At 42.1% G+C, this 12,689-nt stretch overlaps 1 protein-coding gene across 4 annotated transcripts in view; it reads right to left on the bottom strand.

Annotated features, from left to right (window-relative positions):
• LOC150078561 (uncharacterized) overlaps positions 1-12,689 on the bottom strand; it is a 773,569-nt gene that overhangs the window by 612,657 nt on the left and 148,223 nt on the right. The gene's annotated exons all lie outside the window — the stretch shown is intronic.

Consider the following 12,689-nt stretch of genomic DNA (forward strand, 5'->3'; position numbering starts at 1 on the left):
TGAAGTTGATTTTAGAATTTGTCTTTATTGTTTGTGGACATTACTGTCCCCTCCATGGAAAATGACACAGCATGGGTGTATGCTCTTCATAAGCAACTACATGTATCAACAAGTTGACTTAAAGTAACTAATACCATTTTTAATTAAAAAACACTACCAAGAATGCAGTGTCATAATTGGTTTAAAACTATTTGGTTCCATCATCTGATATAAGTTATTCCCTACATCCAGTTCCTTTGTGACCACATAGTATCCAATCAAATTGGTCAGACAAGACTTCCCTTTAACAAACCCATGTTGTATCCGAGCTGTAACTGAAGTCTTGTCAGATGATCCTGCAGTGCTTCTTTAACCAGTACCTCCATTAATTTCCCTGGAACAGAAGTTGAACTAACAGGTTTGTAATTACTACGCCCAATAAAGGAACATTGTTGGTAAGAGGAATCAGAATGTTTTTTTAAATATATTTCTGGATCTGGATGGAGTTTGTGTTTTTACAAAAATTAACTGCAGTTAGGTTTCTTTTTAGCTAGGGAACAGATGTTCCGTAGCACTAACGATTCTATTTTAGCTATGGACAGTTGAAGTTGCCTTTCAATGGTGGTCATAGTTTGTGACCGACAAGAGATAATGAGGTTACCAGCAACTGTGTACAATGTTATTTGTAATTCTTGTTGTAAATTGTCAACATATAAAGCAGTATCGATAGGTTTTGTTCAGTTATAGGGCTTATTTTGATAGCAAAGAGGGTAGTGCTAAGCTCGGACCCCTGAGGCACACCCTCTTCTTGGGTGAAAACTTTTGAAAGAGCATTCTGCAACCTAACTTGAAATATCCTGTGTTGTAAGAAATTTTGAATATATTTAAGATGTCCATGTAACCCACATGATATAAGTTTTGAATAATTCTATAAGCTTTTTCTATATTAAAACAGGTCATTTAGTGGTATTCTTTTTGGATAAAGGCATTCCATATATTGTTTTCTAATTTGACAAATAAATCTAGTGTTGGGCAATTTTCCCAGAAACCATGCTGTGCTGGATCGAGAAAGTTATTTCTGTTCAAAAATCATGTTAGATGAGCATAGATAATTTTTTCCATAACTTTACCTAGGCAACTTGTTAGAGCTATTGGATGATGGTAGTTGTGTGGGTCAGAGAGATTTCCCTGGTTTTGGGAAAGCTAGAATTAATTGCATGATGCCAACTGGAAATTGGTTTTCTAGGAAGATTCTCTTAAACAATTCTAGTAATGCAGTTTGGGATTGATCAAGTTGCTTTAACATCATATAGTAAATTTGGTCTGGCCCTACAGCACTTTGCTTTGTCTGTGATAGAGCATGTTTCAATTCATGGAATGTTAAAGTTAGGTATACTGTTCATCATTTCTTGTGGAAAAATTCAACTTGTGTCTTTCTATTCTTCCCTTGTATATTTGAAAACTTAAGTATATGAGGTGGCTGCTGATATTTTGGCAAAGGTTTTTCCCAGTGCATTGAGTATTTCTGACGGCTCTGCAATGACTTGTCCATTTTAGTTTAGGATCAGAGTTGGAGTAACCTGGTATCTACCATTCATTTTGTTAATTTTATTCCAGACAGTTTAAGATGGTGTGTTAATGTGCGAACTTGTTAATGTAGATGCAAATTTTATCCAGGATGCTTTCCTACTGGCTTGCCTAATTTATCTGGCTCTTGCCTGTGCCTTCTTGAACAGTATGAGGTTCTCTATTAGTTGGATATCTTCATTGTTGTTGTTGGTATTAATGACACAATTGTGTCTGTTCACAGATTATTTACTCAAAGAATGCTGTTTGTAGACGTTAGATGATATGCTCCTGTATAGTTGGTTGGTTGGTTGGTTTGGTTTTATCGGCGCATTAGCTACTAAGGCTATAATGCGCCAAGACCAAGTCATTTATAAAAAAGTTTAAACTTTCAGTGACCTAATTAGTTAGGTCACTATGTCCAAAGGTATAACAAATATATAAAGGAAAAATGTAAATTTTATATTCGATTAAAAATATTTATTGATTTTAAAAACCTAAAAACTGCAGACACATTGTCATTGTCGGATAAAATCTGACTGAGTGTATATGGCTCAGTCAGATGACTAAAAGCGGTAAAACGGATATTTCTAAAATCTGGACAATTAATTAAAATGTGTCTCATGGATAAAACTGTGCCACAGTTCTCGCACATAGGACAGTCATCTGCCCTCAACAGAAAAGAATGTGTAAGATGACCGTGTCCTATGCGGAGACGAGCTAGAACAACTTCCTCCTTACGATCCCTGCGCAGACTAGACTGCCACGGTTCAATCACAGGCTTTATACGATATAATTTATTCGCAGTCTGTCTATTCCACGAATCCTGCCATTGGGAGTGAATCTTCTCATGTATTATTTGCCTGTAGTCTGTATAGGGGACTAACAGGCAGCGGTTATTATTGGGAATTGCTGATTTGGCTGCGGCGTCAGCCAAATCGTTCCCCCTAATCCCAATGTGGCTGGGAATCCAGCAGAAGCGGATGTCATATTCGCGTTCATGGAGAACGTGAATCTTCTGCTGAATGCTAGACAGAACTGGATGAGGATTATACCTCACAGATATTAAAGCCTGTAACATGCTAAGAGAGTCGGAATATAAGATGAACCGTTGGTATTGGCATTTACTAATGTGATCCAAGGCTAACTCTACAGCGTGCAGCTCTGCAGTAAATATGCTGCATTCAGAGGGAATCTGCTCTGATATAGTGCTGTCTGTAAAGACAGCAGCAGATCCCACATATGATTCTGACCTCGAACCGTCTGTGTAGACTGGCGCAAAGTCGGAATATTCAGTTCGGTGTGCTGAATGGAGCTGCAGGTAGACAGATGATGGAGTGTCCGACTTTCCCCAATTTCTAAGCGACAAGTCGCATGCCGGGACACGAGCATGCCAGGGTGGAAAGGGTTGCTTTGATGTTTGGGCAACCTTGTCTACCTTGATATTGAGTTCATTGAGTAGCTCTTGGACGCGAATACCAAAAGGACGATTGGCAGTCTTACAGGTTTTGTACAAGTTTTCCCATCGTGGCTCAAAAACGGATGCCCACGTAGGATGGTCTGGCAGGGATTTCAACTTTAAAGCATAGTTTAAAGACAACTGCTTACGTCGAAGGGACAACGATGGTTCGTTTGCTTCGACGTATAAGCTCTGGACAGGAGATGTTCGAAAAGCTCCAGTAGCGATACGGATAGCCTGATGGTGGACAGGGTCCAGCCATCGGAGGACACTATCTCTAGCTGAGGAGTATACCTGGGACCCGTAGTCTAATTTGGGTCGTACAAGTGCACGGTAAAGCCGTAGTAGGGTGCATCGATCTGCTCCCCAACGCGTTGAGGAGAGAGGGCGGAGAATATTGAGTCCCCTCGTGCATTTTGTACGAAGTTGACGAATATGTTCGAGAAAGGTCAACTTTTTATCGAACACAAGTCCCAAGAATTTTGTGTCTGACACTACTGGAATAACATTTGGTCCGAGCCTTAATTCAGGTTCAGGATGAAGATTACGCTTGCGACAAAAGTGTACGCAAACGGTCTTCTCCGGCGAGAACCTGAAGCCATTAGCAAGTGCCCAGGAATTCAGTCGATCAATGGCTTTCTGCAGTTGTCTTTCAATAACCCTCATGTTGCATGACTGACAAAAAATGCTAAAGTCATCAACATAGAGGGCACCGTTTACAGTTGGAGGAAGTTGTTCTGGGATGGAATTTATTTTGATGGCAAAAAGCGTGACACTTAATACTGATCCTTGTGGTACTCCCTCCTCTTGGCTAAAGGAGCGAGAGAGTGAGGATCCCACACGAACTTGGAACGATCGATTGGCTAAAACGTTTGAATAAAAAGAGGGAGATGCCCTCTAAGGCCAAGGTTATGTAAATCTTTTAAAATGCCAAATCTCCAAGTTGTGTCATACGCTTTTTCCATGTCGAAGAACACCGACACCAAGTGTTCGCGTTTTAGGAAAGCATCCTGGATGGATGCTTCCAATCTAATAAGATGGTCCAAAGTGGACCGATTCTTGCGGAAGCCGCACTGGATGTTGGAGAGAAGGTCATTTGATTCTAAATACCATATTAAACGAGAATTGACCATTCTCTCCAGGATTTTGCACAGACAGCTAGTCAGAGCAATAGGACGATAATTGGTGGTGACTTTTGGATCCTTTCCTGGCTTAGGAAAGGCAAGAACGATTGCCTTTCGCCAGGAATCCGGAAACTGCCCTTCAGTAAAGATTCTGTTATACAGAAGGAGCAGACAATCCATAGATTTTGGTGAAAGATGTTTAATCATTTCATAATGGATGCCGTCTGGTCCAACAGCACTTGCTTTGGAAAGAGTGAGGGCTCTTTTCAGTTCCTGCATACTGAATGCCCCGTTGTAGGGATAGAGGCCCTTGGTCTTAAAATTAAGTGCTTGCTTTTCCAGTTTATGTTTCAGGACCAGGAACTCTGGGGAATACGAAGATGTTGCAGAGATGTTAGAGAATGTTTCCCCAAGAGCATTGGCTATTGCAGTTGGATCTGCAATAGCGCATCCATTATAATCTAGGATTGAAGAAGGGGATGTATATTTTCCCTTCATTTTCCGGATTTTATCCCAGACTACCTTAGAGTTGGTAAACTGGTTAACAGATGATGTAAAACGGATCCACGATTCCCTTTGACTCTGACGACGGATGTAGCGTGCTTTGGCTCGTGCATGTTTGAAGGCTATAAGGTTGTTCGTGGTAGGATATCGGCGAAATATCCCCCACGCTTTGTTTTGAGCCTTTTTTGCTGCTGTGCATTGTGAATTCCACCAAGGTTTGGGAAATGGTGGAAACCGGGCAGATGTTTTTGGAACAGCATTCGCAGCTGCTTGGACAGTATGTTCTGTGATGTACTTAACTGCATCATTGATAGGATCTTGACTGACTGTGCTAAGATCAAAATTTGCCTGATGTTGGAAGGCAGTCCAGTCAGCCTGATCAATCTTCCACCGTGGTAACCTGAAGGGAAGACATGGTCTCCCACTCTGTAACGAGGTTATCACAGGGAAGTGATCACTTCCGTATGGATTCTCCTCCACTTCCCAGGTGAGTGAAGGGAGTAGAGAAGGGGAGCAGACAGAGAGATCAATGGCAGAAAAAGTACGGGTAGGCATGTGGAAGAAGGTGTTTGTTCCAGTATTTAGAAGGGAAAGGTCATTGTCATTGAGCATACGCTCTATGACTCGTCCCCTTCCGTTGATGTTAGCACTACCCCACAGTGTGTTATGTCCATTCATATCCCCGAGAAGTAAGAAAGGGGGAGGCAGCTGCGTTAGAAGATCATCAAGGTCTGCCTGGGAGATGTCAGTCCCAGGTGGCAAATAGATAGAGCACACAGTGATTAGAAATCCCACTGAAAGGCGAATTGCAACAGCCTCTATACTGGTTGTAATTAGCAAGGGCTGTACTGGGGTCTGTTTACCGACAAGGATAGCCACTCCCCCATGTACAGAGCCATCCGCAATTCTGTCCTTTCGAAAAAATGTGATGTTGTGCATGGTGGGATCATCACTTGCCTTTAGATATGTCTCCTGCAAGCAAAAGCAAACTGGCTCGTGCTTTTGCAGGAGGGCCTTGATGTCATCAATATTTCGCCGGAATCCACGACAATTCCATTGTAGGAATTTAGCCATTATTTTGGCTTGATGGGTCCATCAAGCGGCTTCCGAGGTGCATAGGGCTTACTTTTATCAGTCTTGGATTTATCTTTTTTGGGGAAGAATGGATGCTGTCCCGTGTCCATTTCTTCCTCCGCAAAGAGTTCCAAGACTGAATCTTCAGGTACCTCCTTCTGCTCAATATCCATCTTATCTTGGGTACTAGGGGGGATTTCCCCTTTCTTATTCTTTTCTTTCATAGTTACCTTTGTTACTTGTGGAGCGTTAGGAGGTACCGATATAGGAGTGGCAGCTGATTGGTCCTTCTGTGCAGGTTTTTGAGAACTTAAAAGATATCGCGCGATGGGAGTGAAAGACTCCTTTGGAGGAATGGTCATGTCCGTCTGAGTTCCGACGGAACATCTCCCTGCTACCTTCTGGGCGTAGGTAGGTTTCTTGATATTCAGGGGTTTGACCGATTTCCTTGCCTCCTGGTATGATATGTTTAGTTCTGCCTTCAGCCGTTGAATTTCTTTTTCTTCTTTCCACCTCTGGCATGCTCGTGAATAGGCTGGGTGTTCGCCTTCACAGTTAATACAGGTGGGTTTTGCGGCTGAACATGCTGTTGTTTCGTGGTCCTTTGCACCGCATCGAGCGCATGCAAGGACTCCACGGCAGGCCATTTGAGAATGTCCATACTTCTGGCATTTAAAACACCGTAAAGGGTTCGGAACGTATGGACGCACTGAACAGTTGATGTATCCAGCTTTAATCTCGTCAGGAGGTTTAGGAGAGTTAAAAGTCAGGATAACGCTCCTGGTTTTAACAATTTTTCCATCCCTTCGCGCAGTAATTCTCTTGACGGCAATGACTCCCTGTGGTTTTAATTCGGAGCAGATTTCCTCCTCGGTTACATCGAGAAGGTCCCACTCCGAAATGACACCTCTGGATGAATTGAGTGTTCTGTGTGGTGTCACTGTTATAGGGATTCCTCCGATTGATGTTGTTCGGAGGAGATGTTCAGATTGCCTGTCATTTTTAGTTTCAATTAAGAGGTCTCCAGAACGAAGCCTCTTAACTGATTTGGGTGAACCTGCTAACCCGTCTAACCCTTTTTGAATGAAAAAGGGCGACATTTTACCAATCGGTGTCTCATTGGTAGAATGCATTATTAAGAACCTTGGGACTGGCCCTGATGGTACTTCAGTTCTCTGCCTTTTTTTAGCAATAATGCTATCAGTATCATTGTCTATGTTTTCAGATAGGGACCGGGTTGGGGCCCCTGAAGAAATAAGTTTATCAGGATTCATGAGTTTTTTTAAGTGGTTCAGTGCCCGGGCTCCCCACCCACCACGGAGCCCAAAGGGACGCCCACTACCCGGCATGCAATAAATGCGCTCGGGAGTGGGACGCCAGGGCTACCCAGACACCATACCCGCACCGCCGCCAGCCTGAATCCTGTCCCTCGGACCATGAGGGTAGGGGCATGGCTTTGACACGGTTGACCCTCGCAGGCGAGCCTACTAGCCGATTGATCCTAGCCGGGCCTTCCAGGACCACCAGTCTTGTCGAAGCAGGGGCCAAAGTGGTGTATTGAAGCTGGGCCCCTCAACCACCAGGATCCCCCTTTCCGAATTTCCACGGGTCGCAGCGCACAGCAAACACGCCGGATTCCATTGATGTAAGCCCGGAACCTAGGCTGTGGGCGTTGGATCCCAGTGATGCTAGTCTGGAAGTCCAGCAGCGTCACTGGGAGGTCCCCTCACCACGTACAGGTGCCCACGTCGAGGGGCGCTCCTGTATAGTCCAATACATTTTATATAGATTAAAAGTTCTTATATGTTTGCATCATTTCCCAGGATATGAAATAAACCATGTGAGACATTCAGCCTAGACACTGACTAAAAACTTTGACTGGATGGTTGAATATAAGTGACAGTCAAACAGAAAACACTGGACCATAAGTTGACTGTAACAGTCTGAGTACTGAGGTGGGTTTTCTCCCAATAATAGGAAGAAATCAGTATGATGAGTGTGTCCAATTTAAGTAATGGCAGTATCACTTCATCTTGTCTGGTCTGTCAGAAGCCAGAGAGCCACAGCACTGGTTCTTGTTTTATCTGGTAAGGTTTACTGTTGGTGTTACTTTTCCAGATCTGTGACCATTTATCGTAGCACGCTTTACTTATGACAGACTTATAGTCAGAGTAAGGAACCAGAGGACAATGCAAAACAGTGGGTTCAGGTTGTTTAGTGGAAAAGTCAGCACTTTCATTTCCTGGAATGTCAGAATGACCAGGGATCCAGCAAAAACTGATTGATTGACTGACTGGACACGCTGCAGGAGAATAGCTGTGAATAAATATATTTCAAGCTAGGATGAGAAGATCAGAAATTCTTCCTTGTGGCAGAGATAGCACTGAGGGAGTTGATGTAAATTACGGCAGGTGAGATGGAAAGTTCAATAATTTTACTAAGTGTTAGCTTGATGGCATATGAGCAGTGAAGACGCTGCAGGCTAGCAGGAATATGCTGCAGGCTAGTGGTAGTGAGGATGTAACAGTAAGTGAAGGAAAAACTATAGCAGCAGCACCTACTATACTGGCAGTTTTCGATCCATCAATTTTATAGGCCTGAGAGTTCAGAGTAGTGTGAGCTGAATGCAACTGCCTGATATTGCAGGGAGGAATGACATTCTTCTCCTGCTGAAGAAAATGTACATCGTAGGAGGCAGAAACGTACGTCCAAGGTGAAACAGGTGCAGTTGTGTCCTGAAAAATGCCACTGAAATCGATATTCCAACTATGAAAAAGCTCTTTAATCCTGAGTGAAGCAGGTCTGTTTTCACTTGGCATGCTCTCAAAGAACACATCCCACCAAGTATTATAAAGATAATCAACCGGGATGTGATGGAAGACTCTGTATCTTAGCAGAGTAGTGGAGCAATAATGATTTCCTACAAAGATGTAATGGAAGATCATGTGCTTCAATATAAAGACTTTGGATTGGAGAAGTCCTGAAAGCGCCTGATGCAGTCTTCGGAGCACTGTGCTGGATGACATTTAGACATTGTAAAATAGTGTTCTTGGTAGGGTCATATATTGAACAACCATAATCTCGGCATGAATAGCTAAAAGTTGCAGATGAGTTGTAAAGATGCAGTAGAATATATCTAAAAGTTGTAAAGATGCAGTAGAATATATCGATCAGCTCCCTATGATATGGGCAAGTGACAGAAGTATATTCAAATGCTTTAAACATGTAGTTCTTAAATAAGTGATGATGTGAGCTTGGAAATTAAGCTTGCTGTCTAATATTAGTCCAATAAATCTAACAGTAGTTACAAGTGGGATTGGAGTACTGTTTATTTGCAATTCAGGATCAGGAAGAAGAGCCTGATGCTTGCAAAAGTGAGTGGCAGTGCATTTCTTTTCTGACAGTCAATAAGCATCAGCAAAGTCCAGGATGCTATTTTGGTTATGGCAAATTGGAGCTGCCATTCGATGGTATTCATATTTTGAGATTAACAGGAAATGGTAAGGTCATCTGCAAACATATAAGTTTCAACGGTTTTTGGGATATCCCTTGTCATATTGCTAACTCGAATTGCGAATAGAGTTGGAGTAAGTATCGAATCCTCCTGAATGTGAGAAGCAGAGGGTGTGATTTTATATCGTATATGAAAAGAATGCAATTGCAGGAAATTTTGAATTATTTCAGACAGATGGTAAAGATCGATAATAATGCCATGACGCCAGGTTGTAGGTATCAAATGCCTTTTCAAGATCTAAGTTAACCTTGACTAGATGTTGTTTTATGACAAAGGTATTGTGGTTATAAGATTTGGCTTTGATAAACACGCCTAGCATTGACTGTTTTTTCCAGAAGCCATACCGATGATCTGGAAGGAGATTCTGCGACTCCAGGATCCAAATGAGCCTTGTATGAATCATCCTTTCGAAAATTTTACCCACACAGTTCGTGAAAGATACGGGCCTATAATTTTGACCCAGAGAAGGATCTTTGCCTGGTTTTGGAAAGACAATAATGAAAGAATGGCACCAAGGAGAAGGATAAGCATTTTCAAAGAAGATCCGATTATAGAAAATCAATAAAGTACACGTCCTTTTCAAGTAAGTGTTTCAGCATAATGTAATGAATACTATCCGGTCCTGCAGCACTCTTGGAAGATTATTTAATAATTCTTTAAGTTCTATTAATGTAAAGGGTCATGTGTACGGGAAGGAGCGGCACGTGAGGAAGTTGATTTTATGCCGTTCTGAACCTCCTTTAATGTGTTGGAAGGAAGATGCATAAGAGGCAGAAGCAGAGATTGTGGCAAATGATTCTGCTAGTGCATTAGCAACTTCTTCAGGTGTAGACATGCCTTTTCCTTTCCAATGAAGGATTGGAGAGGGTGGCCAAACAAATTTCCCATATAGAGTCTGTATCCTTCTTTGTGTGTTGGTGTCTTGTGATGGTTGAGGCAAAAGGAGTCTATGAGTCATGTTTCGCTTTCCATATAATTTGCTTTGGCTATGTCTTTTATAAGCAATTAAGTTATTAGTGGTAGGATATTTGCGGAAATTATTCCAAGCATGGTTTTTCTCCTGTTTGGCATGAAAACAATCTGTATTCCACCAGTTATTACAGTGAATGTGATGTCTTGGATTTTGGAATAGAAGCATCAGCTGCAGTCAGAATCTGATTGGTTATATATATAGTTACTTCATCAATTGGCATAAAGCCTATTGACATTGACATAAAGCCTATCTAAACAGGTGCCTCCGTAGCCAGGTGGGAAAGAGCAGCAGTGTGTAGCACACGCTTCTTGATTAGACCGGGGTTTGAGCCTGTCACCACCAAATACGGAGGATGCAGAAAGGTCAAGGAATGACCACCGCATAGCCCAGGGCAATATGGCCTTAGTTGCTAGTGCTCCTAAAAAACCAAATAACAACTATCTAAACATATTTGGGCAGAATAGCTATCCCAGTTTGCCAAATCCTGATCAGAGATCCACATGGATCTTTGATAAGGATTTGGAGTTACTCCTGTTTGTGTTGAGCAAATAATCAGAAAATGATTGCTATTAAAGGGATTGGTTAATACAGATTATATCATGATTGGAAAGATGGATGTGAGCAAATTGAGAAGTCAATTGCAGAAGTAGATCCTGTAGTAGGTGGATGTAGATAGGTGATCGAGAGGTTAGTAAATTATGATCATTATTGTTCAAAAATTCTTCAATCAATCTGCCTCTTGCATCCATTATAATGAATCCCCACAATGGATGGTGGTCATTATAGTCACCTAGGCGACAAACTGGTGTTGGAAGTTGTGAAAGGAGGGCCTCAATGGAATGTTAGAATTAATAAGAATAGCTGAATGAGTATTTTGCATCTACATTCACACGTGAGGAATCATTACAGTTTGAAAATGGAAGAAGGTTATCAAATTGTAGCAGTGTGCTTAATGATTTTGTAATAACTGAGAGCAAAGTGGAGGAGAAATTGTTGAAGTTAAACATAAGAAAGGCACCTGGGGCGGATGGGATCTATCCAGTTATATTAAAGGAGGCGGCAAAGCAACTAAGCAAACCCTTAGCCATAATTATGAGAGCATCCTTGGATTCAGGGGAGGTTCCCACGGACTGGAGATGTGCAAATGTATCCCCAATTCACAAAGGAGGTTCGAAGGGTGACACGAATAATTACAGACCAGTTAGTTTAACTTCTGTTCCGGGTAAAATAATGGAGTCACTGGTTAAAGATGCATTGCAGGATCATCTAGACAAGACTGCAGCAATAATTCAGACACAGCATGGGTTTGTTAAGGGAAAGTCTTGTCTGACAAATTTGATTGGTTATTATGATGTGGTCACAAAGGAACTGGATGCAAAAAATAATTTTGATATCATATACTTGGATTTCAGGAAAGCTTTTGACACTGTTGCGCATGGAAGACTACTGTACAAATTGGAGCAGAATGGTATTAAGGGTAAGTTGCTACAATGGATAAAAGGATGGTTAAGTGGGAGAAGACAGAGGGTGGTAATCAATGGGTGCTGCTCTTCGTGGACTAATGTTATTAGTGGAGTCCCACAGGGTTCGGTGTTGGGGCCACTGTTGTTTTGTATATTTATCAATGATATTGATGAAGGTATATCAGGCTTAATGTCGAAGTTTGCAGATGACACGAAGGTTGGCAGGGTTGTTAATGACAGTAATGGCAGTGTGCTACTGCAACAGGATCTAGATAATTTGGGCAGATGGGCTAAGAAGTGGCAACTGAAGTTTAACCTTGACAAATGCAAAGTACTGCATATGGGTAGAAGTAACCCCAGAGAAACGTACCAACTGTGTGGTACTACACTTAAGGTGGTAGAAAATGAAAAAGACCTGGGAGTAATTGTGCAGTCAGATATGAAGTTTTCTGAGCAATGTAGACAGGCTGCTAGGGCAGGTCATGGGGTTTTGTCAATGATATATAGGAATTTTGCTAGCAGGGAAAAGGAGGTGATTGTCCCTCTGTATAAGGCAATGGTCAGGCCACGCCTTGAGTACTGCGTACAGGTCTGGAGGCCTCATTTTAGGAAGGATGTAGATTTGCTTGAGCGTGTACAGAGAAGAGCAACACGATTGGTGAGGGGAATGAAGGGATCCTCTTACCAAGAGAGGCTTAAGTTCTGCAAATTGCAGTGGCTGGAGACTAGGCACCTGCGTGGTGATCTGATTGAGGTCTATAAGGCCTTGAATGGGTTGAGCACGCTGAATTCTGATGGGATCCTCCCACTTGTTCAGAATACGAACCTACGGGGACATAAGTTCAAATTAAGAAAGGATAGATGTAGAATAGATGTGCGGAAATTTGCCTTTAGCCAGCGGGTGGTTAATTGCTGGAACAAACTTCCATCTGTCGTTGTGGAAGTTGATAGGTTTAATAAATTTAAGGAGGAACTGGACAGGCAATTGGAGGGTATGGTGTGATTTTTTTTTTTTTTTTTTTTGGCTGATGCT

The sequence above is a fragment of the Mastigoproctus giganteus genome, chromosome 11 (assembly GCF_048544385.1).
Source record: "Mastigoproctus giganteus isolate SK-2022 chromosome 11, ASM4854438v1, whole genome shotgun sequence".
NCBI lineage: Eukaryota > Metazoa > Arthropoda > Arachnida > Uropygi > Thelyphonidae > Mastigoproctus > Mastigoproctus giganteus.